We start from the raw sequence: 14,083 nt of genomic DNA, 5'->3' as shown, positions 1-14,083 counted from the left end.
CACAAATAGAGGTACACAAATCTGATATGGCCCAAAAACCTAAATATCAGATAATCTAGATACACAGGCCAGAAACAACAATCCAAATCCTAGTCCTAACCTCAGTAAGCATGGTATGTCACTCTAGAAACTGAGATACTCATGGTAACAAGATAATCATGGCAACAAATCACGAGATATAATCACGAATACATCACAGGTGACAAACCTAACATGCTATGAATATCAAACAGTGACATACCAAAGGCAAACATGTTCATTGCATGTAGTTATAAAATACTATGCATATCCAATGACAATATCATAAAAGATAAGTCAAGAGGTACCCGCCTTCATACGCAGGTCGTATCAACCGTCCTCAACAAATCCAAGAGATCGCATCCAACTCAAATCCTACAAATACAGGGTATTCAACAAACTAAGGATTTATAATCAACATATCAACTATAAATCCCTCTAATCTGATCCAACCCTTTCCTTCACATCAAATTAAATTCCAAGAACACATAAACTAATGATCCACTTATCCAATCAAGTTCACTACCATCCAATACTAAGCATCATGAATCAACCTAAAAACTTACCCGAATTCAAATGGGTTGTTGATAGCTCACCATCAAAGGATGACTTTAGATCGGAAGGTTGGCCGAAGCCATGGATCGTCCACGAACAGCATAGCTAGAGCTGCAATGGCTAACAACACCTACAAAGATTCCAAAACAAGTCATTCCTTGAAATCCTCATTCCACATCAATTGAAATCAAAGTCGAATACCAACAATTCCAAACTTGTATCCCACAAACTCTGTTACCTCACTGGCACAACACTTGGCACCTTCTCCAGCAGTGATGAATCCATCCAACAACCAATTCATCTCAAGAAAGCCTGTACACTGTGGTAGGGATCTGGAAATCCAAAAATTTCTGATCTGATGATAAACTACAGCAACCACCGGCCAAGATCAGAACAAGGAGAGGTAAGGAAACAACCATACCTTCTTGAGCCAGAAGAGGCGATCGATGGCTGAGTTAGACTCGGAGCTAGGGCACGGCTGGGATGCTCAAGTGCTCGGCAATCTCCAAATGCCTGCGACCAGAAGAAGAGAGGGAGGAGTTGACATTAGGGTTCCTGTGGCCGGCGGCTTTGAGCTGTGCCGATCAATCGGTGGTGGCAGTGGAGTACGAGGACTTAGGGCACAGCAGCGGCGCTGGATTCCAGTGGCCGACGATGTCTCGAGAGGGTGTGGGAGCCGCGGGTCGCTAGGGCACGGGATATTTGCCGGCGGCCGACGCTCGGGAGAGGAAGAGAAGGAGAGGCCGGCAGTAGACTGAGATCTCTGCGGCGACGAGGCAACGACAGAGGGAAGGGCTACTGTTGGCGGTGAACTCATGGTGGCCGGCGCCGAGAGAAAGAGGAAAGGGTGGGATCGGCGTCGGAAGAAAAGGGGAAGAAATAAGGGGAGAAATGAAACTGTCGGTGTTGAGGAGAAGAAAAGGATCGGGCACGCGGGGAGTCGGCGAAGAAAAAGAAGTAAAGAAAATAAAAGAAAAAAGGAAAAATAAATAAACATTTCCTCGCTAAAATGGGGTAGCCTAAACAGGCTTTTCCGGGCCCCGTTTTAATCCCCGTTAACTCGTCCGTATGAGTTCCGAAAAATTTCCAAAAATTTCAGAAAATTCCCTTATCAATATTTCTATTTTCGGTATTTTACATTCTCCCCCACAAATAAAAATTTGGTCCCCAAATTTCGTTATCTACCATCAGCAAACACTAACAACAGGTAAAGCGTATAAATGCTGAACGGTAAATTAAATCAGATACCTCAAGTGAAAAGATGGGGATATCGAGCTCGGATAGTATCCTCGAGCTCCCAAGTAGCCTCCTCGTCCGAATAATACTACCATCCGACTTTAACCAGCCGGATAGTCTTGTTCCTCAACTGACGCTCTTTCCAGTCCAGAATCCGTACCAGAATCTCCTCATAAGTGACGTCAGACTGAACTGGAACTAAGACACCTGTCAGCACCTGTGTCGGGTCAGGTACGTATCTACTCAGCATAGATACGTGGAATCCATCGTGCACGCCTACCAAGGACGGTGGTAGTGCTAGCCAGTATGCTACCGCTCCAATCCTCTCCAAGATCTAGAAAGGTCCAATGTATCGCGGAGCTGGCTTACCTCTAAGGCCAATCTTTTCACCCCTTTCGTGGGTGAAACTCGCAAAAAAATATATATGGTCGCCTCCAGAGAACTCTTAGAGTCTCCGACTCTGGTCTACCTAACTCTTTTGGCAGTCTTATAACTCTGACATCCTTTGTCTAATAGTACGGACCAACTCTACATCATGCTAGACTCTATGAGGTCCCAACAACTAGGCCTTCCCAACCTCATCCAGAGGGTGGGTGTCCGACAAGGCCTACCATACAACACTTCAAACAACGTCATCCGGATAGCCAAAAGAAAGCTGTCATTGTAGGTGAACTCTACAAATGGCAGATGGTCCTCCCAACTGCCTCCAAAATCCAACACACACAATCTCAGCAAATCCTCTAGAGTCTGAAAGGTCCGCTCTGACTATCCATCTGTCTGCGGACAGAAAACTGTACTGTAACAGAGCTCAGTGCCTAAAGGCTGCTGTAAACTCTGCCAGAAATGAGACGTGAACCGAAGGTCTCTATCCGAAATAATAATCAACAGAACATCACGTGATCTGATGATCTCCCAGCAAAATAGATCTACCAATCGATCCAGGAAATCAATCTTCCGGATCGCTAACGAGTGCACGGATTTGGTTAATTGATCAACGATTACCCAAATCGCGTCATAACCTCGTCGTGTCCTCGGCAAACCCACCACAAAGTCCATGGTAATAGGTTCCCGTTTCCACTCAAGAGTAGGAATCCGCCGAAATAATCCGGCAGGTCTCTAGTGCTCAGCCTTCACCTGCTGACAGACAAGACATCTAGCTACAAATTCCACGATGTCTTTCTTCATACCGTTCCACCAGTAGGAACACCTCAAATCTTGGTGCATACGGGTACCGCCTGGGTGGACAGCAAATCATAAGCGATGAGCCTCCGGAAGTAACTCCTATAAGACCGGATGAGACTGAAATACGCATAATCTGCCTCGGAAGTGTATAACACCCTCCTCGTCTCGTGTGAACTCGGTCTGCTGCTCGGAAACTATCCGGCTGCAAATAAACTATAAATACTGATCAGCAGCCTAGGGCTCTCTGATCCTGTTCTGATCGACGACTGAGCAACCCTGGTAACAATAATACCCTGCTCTGTCTGTCCCTTCTCCTCAAGGTCTAACTCGGAGAAGCCCTGAATCAAGTCTGTGACCACAACTCCGTGGCAAGCTAAAGTCCCTTTAGACTTCCGTCTAAGTACAACGACAACCACATTAGCTTTTCCCCAAATGATGGCTAATGGTACAATCAAAATCCTTCAGGAACTTCATCCACCTACTCTGTCTGAGATTAGGTTCCTTCTAAGTAAAACAGATATTTGAGACTCTTATGGTCAGTGAGAATCTCAAATATAACGTCATATAAATAATGTCGTCAAATCTTCATGGCAAAAATAATAGCGACAAGCTGCAGATCATGTACAGGGTAGTTCTTCTCATGCTTCTTCAACCGACGAGAAGCATAGGAGACTACTCTATCGTGCTGCATCAAAACAGCGTCCAAACCCTGAATAGGTGCGTCGGTGTAGAGGACATATCTGTCCTCTCCAGAAAGGTAAACCAAAATCGGAGCCGACACTAGTCTCCGCCTCAGCTCCTAAAAGCTGGTCTCGTAATCCTCGAACCACGTAAACTTCACGCTTTTCCTGGTCAAGCGTGAAACCCAACGAATCATTTGTCATATCGATCCAAACCAAGGAAGTTGCGAGTCTCCTTTATAGACTACAACTACTCCCAACGATAACAACCTCTATCTCCTGTGTAACCACGGTATACTCCTACTAGTGACCGTGTGTCTCAAACATCTCACAGAAGACAACCAAAATATGCACTACTGATCTTCATATGTAGATGTTTTCGTCGAAACATCTCTAGAACTATGCAAAATGGTGTGCGTGTCTCACCGCGGATCCGAAATAGATCACAACATCGTCAACAAGACAATGGAAACCGATCCAAACATCCTGGAAATACTAAAATCATCAAATCTCTGAAAACATCTAAGGCTCCGCAATCTCTAATGGTAACACCAAGACACATCATGTCTGTATCACAGACATTCCTAACCATAAGATCCTCAACAATAAACAGATCTGATCACCCACTAATAACATAAATCACCAAGGAAAAGATCCTCTAGTGTGAGAGCAACGCTCCATCACACGAAATACCATAAATGTGGGAGCAACGCTCTACCACAAGAAATCCTCCATATGTGGGAGTAACACTCCACTACAAATAATTCGAAATATGTATCTATAATCAATACGGGAGAATACTCCGCTACAAGCGATCCGTAATATGTGGAAGCTATAACGATCCATAACATGTGGGAGCTACACTCTACCACAACAATACATAAGTGCCCAAAGCACCTAACTATCTAGCTAGAGACTGCACAAGATCTCTCTACCACAGATCACTGTGGGTACGCCTAGGGTATAACCACCCAGTAAGCAAATCAAATCCATAGTCAACTCTATCATCCTCCTAGTGGGTCGGTCACCCACTAATGAGAGAATTAGTTGACAAGGTAATACAACCAATATCATAATGTAGACATTTAATATTCTACATTTTACATAGGTAGAATCATCATGATGCTACCAACCATACATCTGACACACGTGCACACACAACATATGTATGATCGACATAATCCTCCAATTAGTACACACCAAAAATACTCACATCATAGGTATAAATCACCGTGATACCTCCAACAATGTATACCGAACCCGTGTGCATATATCATCGTAGGTAAAATCAACAATACCCCTCAAACAATACTCACATGACAAATATACACATATGCCAAGAGTATAATCAACATATAGTTCCAATAAGACATACTAAACCCAGGTGCATTCACAAATCACACATAATCAACAAGATACCTCCAATATGTCAATCAGACACGTACAGCTAACTAAGAAGCTATAATCCATAAGGAACATACAATAACCATATCTAGATGTGAATACTCACACTTCCTGCAAATGAACTAACCATCAGAGAACTCCTATAACTCATTACAATCATATGTACACGAAACAAAGCTAGGGATAATCAACATATTTGACCCAATCAACCTGACATTCTGAAACGGTAGGGTCACCTTCTAAGTTATCCCACTAGATACATACAGTCAAAAATTAAAGTCCACATGGAATAGGATACATCGATCCTCTATAGACTGACACAAATCGACAATGGTATACTACTAATTCAGTCTTTTCCCACGTCAGTAACAGTCATGTACTCCAATGTGCTCATAATATCCAACTAAGTACGAAAAATCAAAAGATTCGAGCCTCTAAAAATAGAGTATAATTGTCCTCTACTGATCAAACCAACAAAACTAAATCAATCATCTTCTAACTAATCAAGAATACCTTAATCCTCCACAAGCAACTAAGGTATATCAATATACGACTACCCAAACCAATAAGTGTAAATCAGACTCCTATTGACTGATCTAACAAGAGTAAATCAATATTTACTGATGAAATTACTAAGATAACATGATATACTACTGGCTAGGTCAACATAAATAGGTAAATACTATCCACTACATAACTAATAAAGAGGCTGGTATTTACCTCAATCTGCTAACCAAATAGTAGTAACAGAAGCTAAAGCTACTAGGGTATAATATGTAAAATCACCAAAGCTTATAATCCTTAATCTCTATTAAGGTCAATCACGATCAGTGGATAACCCATCACATATAATATATGCTACAACAACCAGACAAGCACTAGTAAAGAGTGCTAATACATGCCATAGACTGTAATAATGAACAGGGCATAAACTAACCAAAAAGATAGGATAACATATACCAACATACCTCCTACAGCTTGGAGATGTCCTGCCGCTGCTAGGTCCCAAAATCCGAAAAGTCACATCGAGAAGACCAAACACGAAATCCGAAACACCGGAAATAAAACTCGTAAGTCGATCTCTGATACCAAATAAATTGATATCAGATACATCTCGAAAATCCAGAACATATAGCAAGTATCGTATAACTTGGCTCTGATACCACTAAATTATCACGAGGAGTCTCGTCAAGAAATTTCACCCCTGTACGATGGACAATCTGAAACTTTTCTACAAGCACTATATACCTCACCATGTGGTTGGAATAATAACAATAAAAGAAAACAAACACCACGCAATATCAAATTCACCTCCGACACAACCACGAAAGAAAATAAAGCAACCCACTGCACAAAACCAAACACAAAACCGCTAGCCTAGGCTTACACAACCAACAACAAATACAAAATACCACATAACGACATCAACACTCCAAAAAAACAAAACCGGAGTATAGAGCTAAACAAACTGATACATATACAAACACAACATACGTGAAATTGATAAATCATCTGCTGTGACGCGGGGACCAGCAGACAGGATGCTCCAAGCGACACCATAAATAACCCCTGAAAAATATAGAGTCCACGGGGTGAGTTCAACAACTCAGTGAATACCAATAGACATACCTAGTAAGATATATCTAACAGCAATAAACATGGAATACAGCTTCCTAATCATATATCTAGGAAAGATGCAAAACTGAAAGGTAACTAAGGAAGCTGTACTCACCAGGAACTCCTATCCAAACAAAAGGGTCGTCAAACCGGAAGTGCCCTAAATCATGTATGCATGTCAAACATATGCATCCAACCAAATGCAGCAAACACAATCACAAGAAATAAATGCATCAATGCATATGATGTCAATGATGCGTCCTGGTCACCCCTGACGCCAGTCAGTCATCTCACACACAGCGAGACCGAATGGGTAGGGCTGTGACAACCGTGCACTCTGTCGTCACCGCTCCTGATGAGTGACCGAGTGGACGGGATGCTTCGGAGTACTCCTGTCCTGTGACCCCAAATCATAAATGGGGGAGCGCAATGCTCTCAACTCCCGGTACACGATGACGGGGAGGAATCCCTGTCGGCTAACACATTGCATCACGCTACCCATGAGCAGACCAACGGAGCCAAACAAAGTCCCTGCTGCAACACACACTGCCTGAATCGACCACTAACCCATGAGTGGTGGTGTGTGCAGATCCATGTAACTGGCGATGTGCTCAACAATAATGGAGCGGATTATCGCACAGCATGCAATCATGATGCATGTTACTATGCATAGCAAAAACTGATCAACATAACCATATCCATACATACAAAATGGGTACTGTAAAAGCGATGGTCACATACCAAGATCTAGAGTACACAGGTCAGATAGAATATCAAAAACCCTATGTCCTGAACATAATAAGTATGGAATATCCTGATCAGCATAGAAAAATCCATATATACATAATATGGGTACCACAGTATCAGTAAGTCAAATCCACGGATCTAGGGTATACAAGTCCTCTAAGGTATAACAACCTAGACCCAAATCATATCCCTCTTCCATAGCATATGTACCAACAATATACACAGATCAAAGAATCAGGGTCTAAACACCCGAATCATATATGATATACAAATAGAGGTACACAAATCTGATATGGCACAAAAACCTAAGTATCAGATAATCTAGATACACAGGCCAGAAACAACAATCCAAATCCTAGTCCTAACCTCAGTAAGCATGGTATGTCACTCTAGAAACTGAGATACTCATGGTAACAAGATAATCATGGCAACAAATCACGAGATATAATCACGAATACATCACAGGTGACAAACCTAACATGCTATGAATATCAAACAGTGACATACCAAAGGCAAACATGTTCATTGCATGTAGTTATAAAATACTATGCATATCCAATGACAATATCATAAAAGATAAGTCAAGAGGTACCCGCCTTATACGCAGGTCGTATCAACCGTCCTCAACAAATCCAAGAGATCGCATCCAACTCAAATCCTACAAATACAGGGTATTCAACAAACTAAGGATTTATAATCAACATATCAACTATAAATCCCTCTAATCTGATCCAACCCTTTCCTTCACATCAAATTAAATTCCAAGAACACATAAACTAATGATCCACTTATCCAATCAAGTTCACTACCATCCAATACTAAGCATCATGAATCAACCTAAAAACTTACCCGAATTCAAATGGGTTGTTGATAGCTCACCATCAAAGGATGACTTTAGATCGGAAGGTTGGCCGAAGCCATGGATCGTCCACGAACAGCATAGCTAGAGCTGCAATGGCTAACAACACCTACAAAGATTCCAAAACAAGTCATTCCTTGAAATCCTCATTCCACATCAATTGAAATCAAAGCTGAATACCAACAATTCCAAACTTGTATCCCACAAACTCTGTTACCTCACTGGCACAACACTTGGCACCTTCTCCAGCAGTGATGAATCCATCCAACAACCAATTCATCTCAAGAAAGCCTGTACACTGTGGTAGGGATCTGGAAATCCAAAAATTTCTGATCTGATGATAAACTACAGCAACCACCGGCCAAGATCAGAACAAGGAGAGGTAAGGAAACAACCATACCTTCTTGAGCCAGAAGAGGCGATCGATGGCTGAGTTAGACTCGGAGCTAGGGCACGGCTGGGATGCTCAAGTGCTCGGCAATCTCCAAATGCCTGCGACCAGAAGAAGAGAGGGAGGAGTTGACATTAGGGTTCCTGTGGCCGGCGGCTTTGAGCTGTGCCGATCAATCGGTGGTGGCAGTGGAGTACGAGGACTTAGGGCACAGCAGCGGCGCTGGATTCCAGTGGCCGACGATGTCTCGAGAGGGTGTGGGAGCCGCGGGTCGCTAGGGCACGGGATATTTGCCGGCGGCCGACGCTCGGGAGAGGAAGAGAAGGAGAGGCCGGCAGTAGACTGAGATCTCTGCGGCGACGAGGCAACGGCAGAGGGAAGGGCTACTGTTGGCGGTGAACTCATGGTGGCCGGCGCCGAGAGAAAGAGGAAAGGGTGGGATCGGCGTCGGAAGAAAAGGGGAAGAAATAAGGGGAGAAATGAAACTGTCGGTGTTGAGGAGAAGAAAAGGATCGGGCACGCGGGGAGTCGGCGAAGAAAAAGAAGTAAAGAAAATAAAAGAAAAAAGGAAAAATAAATAAACATTTCCTCGCTAAAATGGGGTAGCCTAAACAGGCTTTTCCGGGCCCCGTTTTAATCCCCGTTAACTCGTCCGTACGAGTTCCGAAAAATTCCCAAAAATTTTCCAAAAATTTCAGAAAATTCCCTTATCAATATTTGCCTATTTTCGGTATTTTACATTCTCCCCCACAAATAAAAATTTGGTCCCCAAATTTCGTTATCTACCATCAGCAAACACTAACAACAGGTAAAGCGTATAAATGCTGAACGGTAAATTAAATCAGATACCTCAAGTGAAAAGATGGGGATATCGAGCTCGGATAGTATCCTCGAGCTCCCAAGTAGCCTCCTCGTCCGAATAATACTACCATCCGACTTTAACCAGCCGGATAGTCTTGTTCCTCAACTGACGCTCTTTCCAGTCCAGAATCCGTACCAGAATCTCCTCATAAGTGACGTCAGACTGAACTGGAACTAAGACACCTGTCAGCACCTGTGTCGGGTCAGGTACGTATCTACTCAGCATAGATACGTGGAATCCATCGTGCACGCCTACCAAGGACGGTGGTAGTGCTAGCCAGTATGCTACCGCTCCAATCCTCTCCAAGATCTAGAAAGGTCCAATGTATCGCGGAGCTGGCTTACCTCTAAGGCCAATCTTTTCACCCCTTTCGTGGGTGAAACTCGCAAAAAAATATATATGGTCGCCTCCAGAGAACTCTTAGAGTCTCCGACTCTGGTCTACCTAACTCTTTTGGCAGTCTTATAACTCTGACATCCTTTGTCTAATAGTACGGACCAACTCTACATCATGCTAGACTCTATGAGGTCCCAACAACTAGGCCTTCCCAACCTCATCCAGAGGGTGGGTGTCCGACAAGGCCTACCATACAACACTTCAAACAACGTCATCCGGATAGCCAAAAGAAAGCTGTCATTGTAGGTGAACTCTACAAATGGCAGATGGTCCTCCCAACTGCCTCCAAAATCCAACACACACAATCTCAGCAAATCCTCTAGAGTCTGAAAGGTCCGCTCTGACTATCCATCTGTCTGCGGACAGAAAACTGTACTGTAACAGAGCTCAGTGCCTAAAGGCTGCTGTAAACTCTGCCAGAAATGAGACGTGAACCGAAGGTCTCTATCCGAAATAATAATCAACAGAACATCACGTGATCTGATGATCTCCCAGCAAAATAGATCTACCAATCGATCCAGGAAATCAATCTTCCGGATCGCTAACGAGTGCACGGATTTGGTTAATTGATCAACGATTACCCAAATCGCGTCATAACCTCGTCGTGTCCTCGGCAAACCCACCACAAAGTCCATGGTAATAGGTTCCCATTTCCACTCAAGAGTAGGAATCCGCCGAAATAATCCGGCAGGTCTCTAGTGCTCAGCCTTCACCTGCTGACAGACAAGACATCTAGCTACAAATTCCACGATGTCTTTCTTCATACCGTTCCACCAGTAGGAACACCTCAAATCTTGGTGCATACGGGTACCGCCTGGGTGGACAGCAAATCATAAGCGATGAGCCTCCGGAAGTAACTCCTATAAGACCGGATGAGACTGAAATACGCATAATCTGCCTCGGAAGTGTATAACACCCTCCTCGTCTCGTGTGAACTCGGTCTGCTGCTCGGAAACTATCCGGCTGCAAATAAACTATAAATACTGATCAGCAGCCTAGGGCTCTCTGATCCTGTTCTGATCGACGACTGAGCAACCCTGGTAACAATAATACCCTGCTCTGTCTGTCCCTTCTCCTCAAGGTCTAACTCGGAGAAGCCCTGAATCAAGTCTGTGACCACAACTCCGTGGCAAGCTAAAGTCCCTTTAGACTTCCGTCTAAGTACAACGACAACCACATTAGCTTTTCCCCAAATGATGGCTAATGGTACAATCAAAATCCTTCAGGAACTTCATCCACCTACTCTGTCTGAGATTAGGTTCCTTCTAAGTAAAACAGATATTTGAGACTCTTATGGTCAGTGAGAATCTCAAATATAACGTCATATAAATAATGTCGCCAAATCTTCATGGCAAAAATAATAGCGACAAGCTGCAGATCATGTACAGGGTAGTTCTTCTCATGCTTCTTCAACCGACGAGAAGCATAGGAGACTACTCTATCGTGCTGCATCAAAACAGCGTCCAAACCCTGAATAGGTGCGTCGGTGTAGAGGACATATCTGTCCTCTCCAGAAAGGTAAACCAAAATCGGAGCCGACACTAGTCTCCGCCTCAGCTCCTAAAAGCTGGTCTCGTAATCCTCGAACCACGTAAACTTCACGCTTTTCCTGGTCAAGCGTGAAACCCAACGAATCATTTGTCATATCGATCCAAACCAAGGAAGTTGCGAGTCTCCTATATAGACTACAACTACTCCCAACGATAACAACCTCTATCTCCTGTGTAACCACGGTATACTCCTACTAGTGACCGTGTGTCTCAAACATCTCACAGAAGACAACCAAAATATGCACTACTGATCTTCATATGTAGATGTTTTCGTCGAAACATCTCTAGAACTATTCAAAATGGTGTGCGTGTCTCACCGCGGATCCGAAATAGATCACAACATCGTCAACAAGACAATGGAAACCGATCCAAACATCCTGGAAATACTAAAATCATCAAATCTCTGAAAACATCTAAGGCTCCGCAATCTCTAATGGTAACACCAAGACACATCATGTCTGTATCACAGCATTCCTAACCATAAGATCCTCAACAATAAACAGATCTGATCACCCACTAATAACATAAATCACCAAGGAAAAGATCCTCTAGTGTGAGAGCAACGCTCCATCACACGAAATACCATAAATGTGGGAGCAACGCTCTACCACAAGAAATCCTCCATATGTGGGAGTAACACTCCACTACAAATAATTCGAAATATGTATCTATAATCAATACGGGAGAATACTCCGCTACAAGCGATCCGTAATATGTGGAAGCTATAACGATCCATAACATGTGGGAGCTACACTCTACCACAACAATACATAAGTGCCCAAAGCACCTAACTATCTAGCTAGAGACTGCACAAGATCTCTCTACCACAGATCACTGTGGGTACGCCTAGGGTATAACCACCCAGTAAGCAAATCAAATCCATAGTCAACTCTATCATCCTCCTAGTGGGTCGGTCACCCACTAATGAGAGAATTAGTTGACAAGGTAATACAACCAATATCATAATGTAGACATTTAATATTCTACATTTTACATAGGTAGAATCATCATGATGCTACCAACCATACATCTGACACACGTGCACACACAACATATGTATGATCGACATAATCCTCCAATTAGTACACACCAAAAATACTCACATCATAGGTATAAATCTCCGTGATACCTCCAACAATGTATACCGAACCCGTGTGCATATATCATCGTAGGTAAAATCAACAATACCCCTCAAACAATACTCACATGACAAATATACACATATGCCAAGAGTATAATCAACATATAGTTCCAATAAGACATACTAAACCCAGGTGCATTCACAAATCACACATAATCAACAAGATACCTCCAATATGTCAATCAGACACGTACAGCTAACTAAGAAGCTATAATCCATAAGGAACATACAATAACCATATCTAGATGTGAATACTCACACTTCCTGCAAATGAACTAACCATCAGAGAACTCCTATAACTCATTACAATCATATGTACACGAAACAAAGCTAGGGATAATCAACATATTTGACCCAATCAACCTGACATTCTGAAACGGTAGGGTCACCTTCTAAGTTATCCCACTAGATACATACAGTCAAAAATTAAAGTCCACATGGAATAGGATACATCGATCCTCTATAGACTGACACAAATCGACAATGGTATACTACTAATTCAGTCTTTTCCCACGTCAGTAACAGTCATGTACTCCAATGTGCTCATAATATCCAACTAAGTACGAAAAATCAAAAGATTCGAGCCTCTAAAAATAGAGTATAATTGTCCTCTACTGATCAAACCAACAAAACTAAATCAATCATCTTCTAACTAATCAAGAATACCTTAATCCTCCACAAGCAACTAAGGTATATCAATATACGACTACCCAAACCAATAAGTGTAAATCAGACTCCTATTGACTGATCTAACAAGAGTAAATCAATATTTACTGATGAAATTACTAAGATAACATGATATACTACTGGCTAGGTCAACATAAATAGGTAAATACTATCCACTACATAACTAATAAAGAGGCTGGTATTTACCTCAATCTGCTAACCAAATAGTAGTAACAGAAGCTAAAGCTACTAGGGTATAATATGTAAAATCACCAAAGCTTATAATCCTTAATCTCTATTAAGGTCAATCACGATCAGTGGATAACCCATCACATATAATATATGCTACAACAACCAGACAAGCACTAGTAAAGAGTGCTAATACATGCCATAGACTGTAATAATGAACAGGGCATAAACTAACCAAAAAGATAGGATAACATATACCAACATACCTCCTATAGCTTGGAGATGTCCTGCCGCTGCTAGGTCCCAAAATCCGAAAAGTCACATCGAGAAGACCAAAACACGAAATCCGAAACACCGGAAATAAAACTCGTAAGTCGATCTCTGATACCAAATAAATTGATATCAGATACATCTTGAAAATCCAGAACATATAGCAAGTATCGTATAACTTGGCTCTGATACCACTAAATTGTCACGCCCCAGAGGAGTCTCTGTCCGAAGAAATTTCGGCAGCATCTCCCCTGTACGGCGGACAATCTGAAACTTTTCTACAAGCACTATATACCTCAGCCACATGCGGCTGGAATAAT

The 14,083-nt window shown here is 42.6% G+C and overlaps 2 long non-coding RNA genes across 2 annotated transcripts; both read right to left on the bottom strand.

Moving 5' to 3' along the window:
• Positions 1–601: 601 nt before the first annotated feature.
• LOC122018914 lies at positions 602–1,464 on the bottom strand. Its single transcript, XR_006121949.1, has 3 exons — positions 995–1,464; positions 812–905; positions 602–703 (listed from the first exon to the last, which is right to left on the bottom strand). It is a non-coding gene; the product is annotated as an uncharacterized LOC122018914 (long non-coding RNA).
• Positions 1,465–8,212: 6,748 nt separating this feature from the next.
• Positions 8,213–9,000, bottom strand: LOC122018913. The gene is made up of 3 exons (XR_006121948.1): positions 8,699–9,000; positions 8,516–8,609; positions 8,213–8,407 (listed from the first exon to the last, which is right to left on the bottom strand). It is a non-coding gene; the product is annotated as an uncharacterized LOC122018913 (long non-coding RNA).
• Between the last annotated feature and the right edge of the window lie 5,083 nt (positions 9,001–14,083).

Source organism: Zingiber officinale, chromosome 9A, assembly GCF_018446385.1.
Source record: "Zingiber officinale cultivar Zhangliang chromosome 9A, Zo_v1.1, whole genome shotgun sequence".
Classification (NCBI taxonomy): Eukaryota; Viridiplantae; Streptophyta; class Magnoliopsida; order Zingiberales; family Zingiberaceae; genus Zingiber; species Zingiber officinale.
Note: the sequence above shows the minus strand (reverse complement) of the source record. Positions and strands in the feature narration are given on the sequence as shown.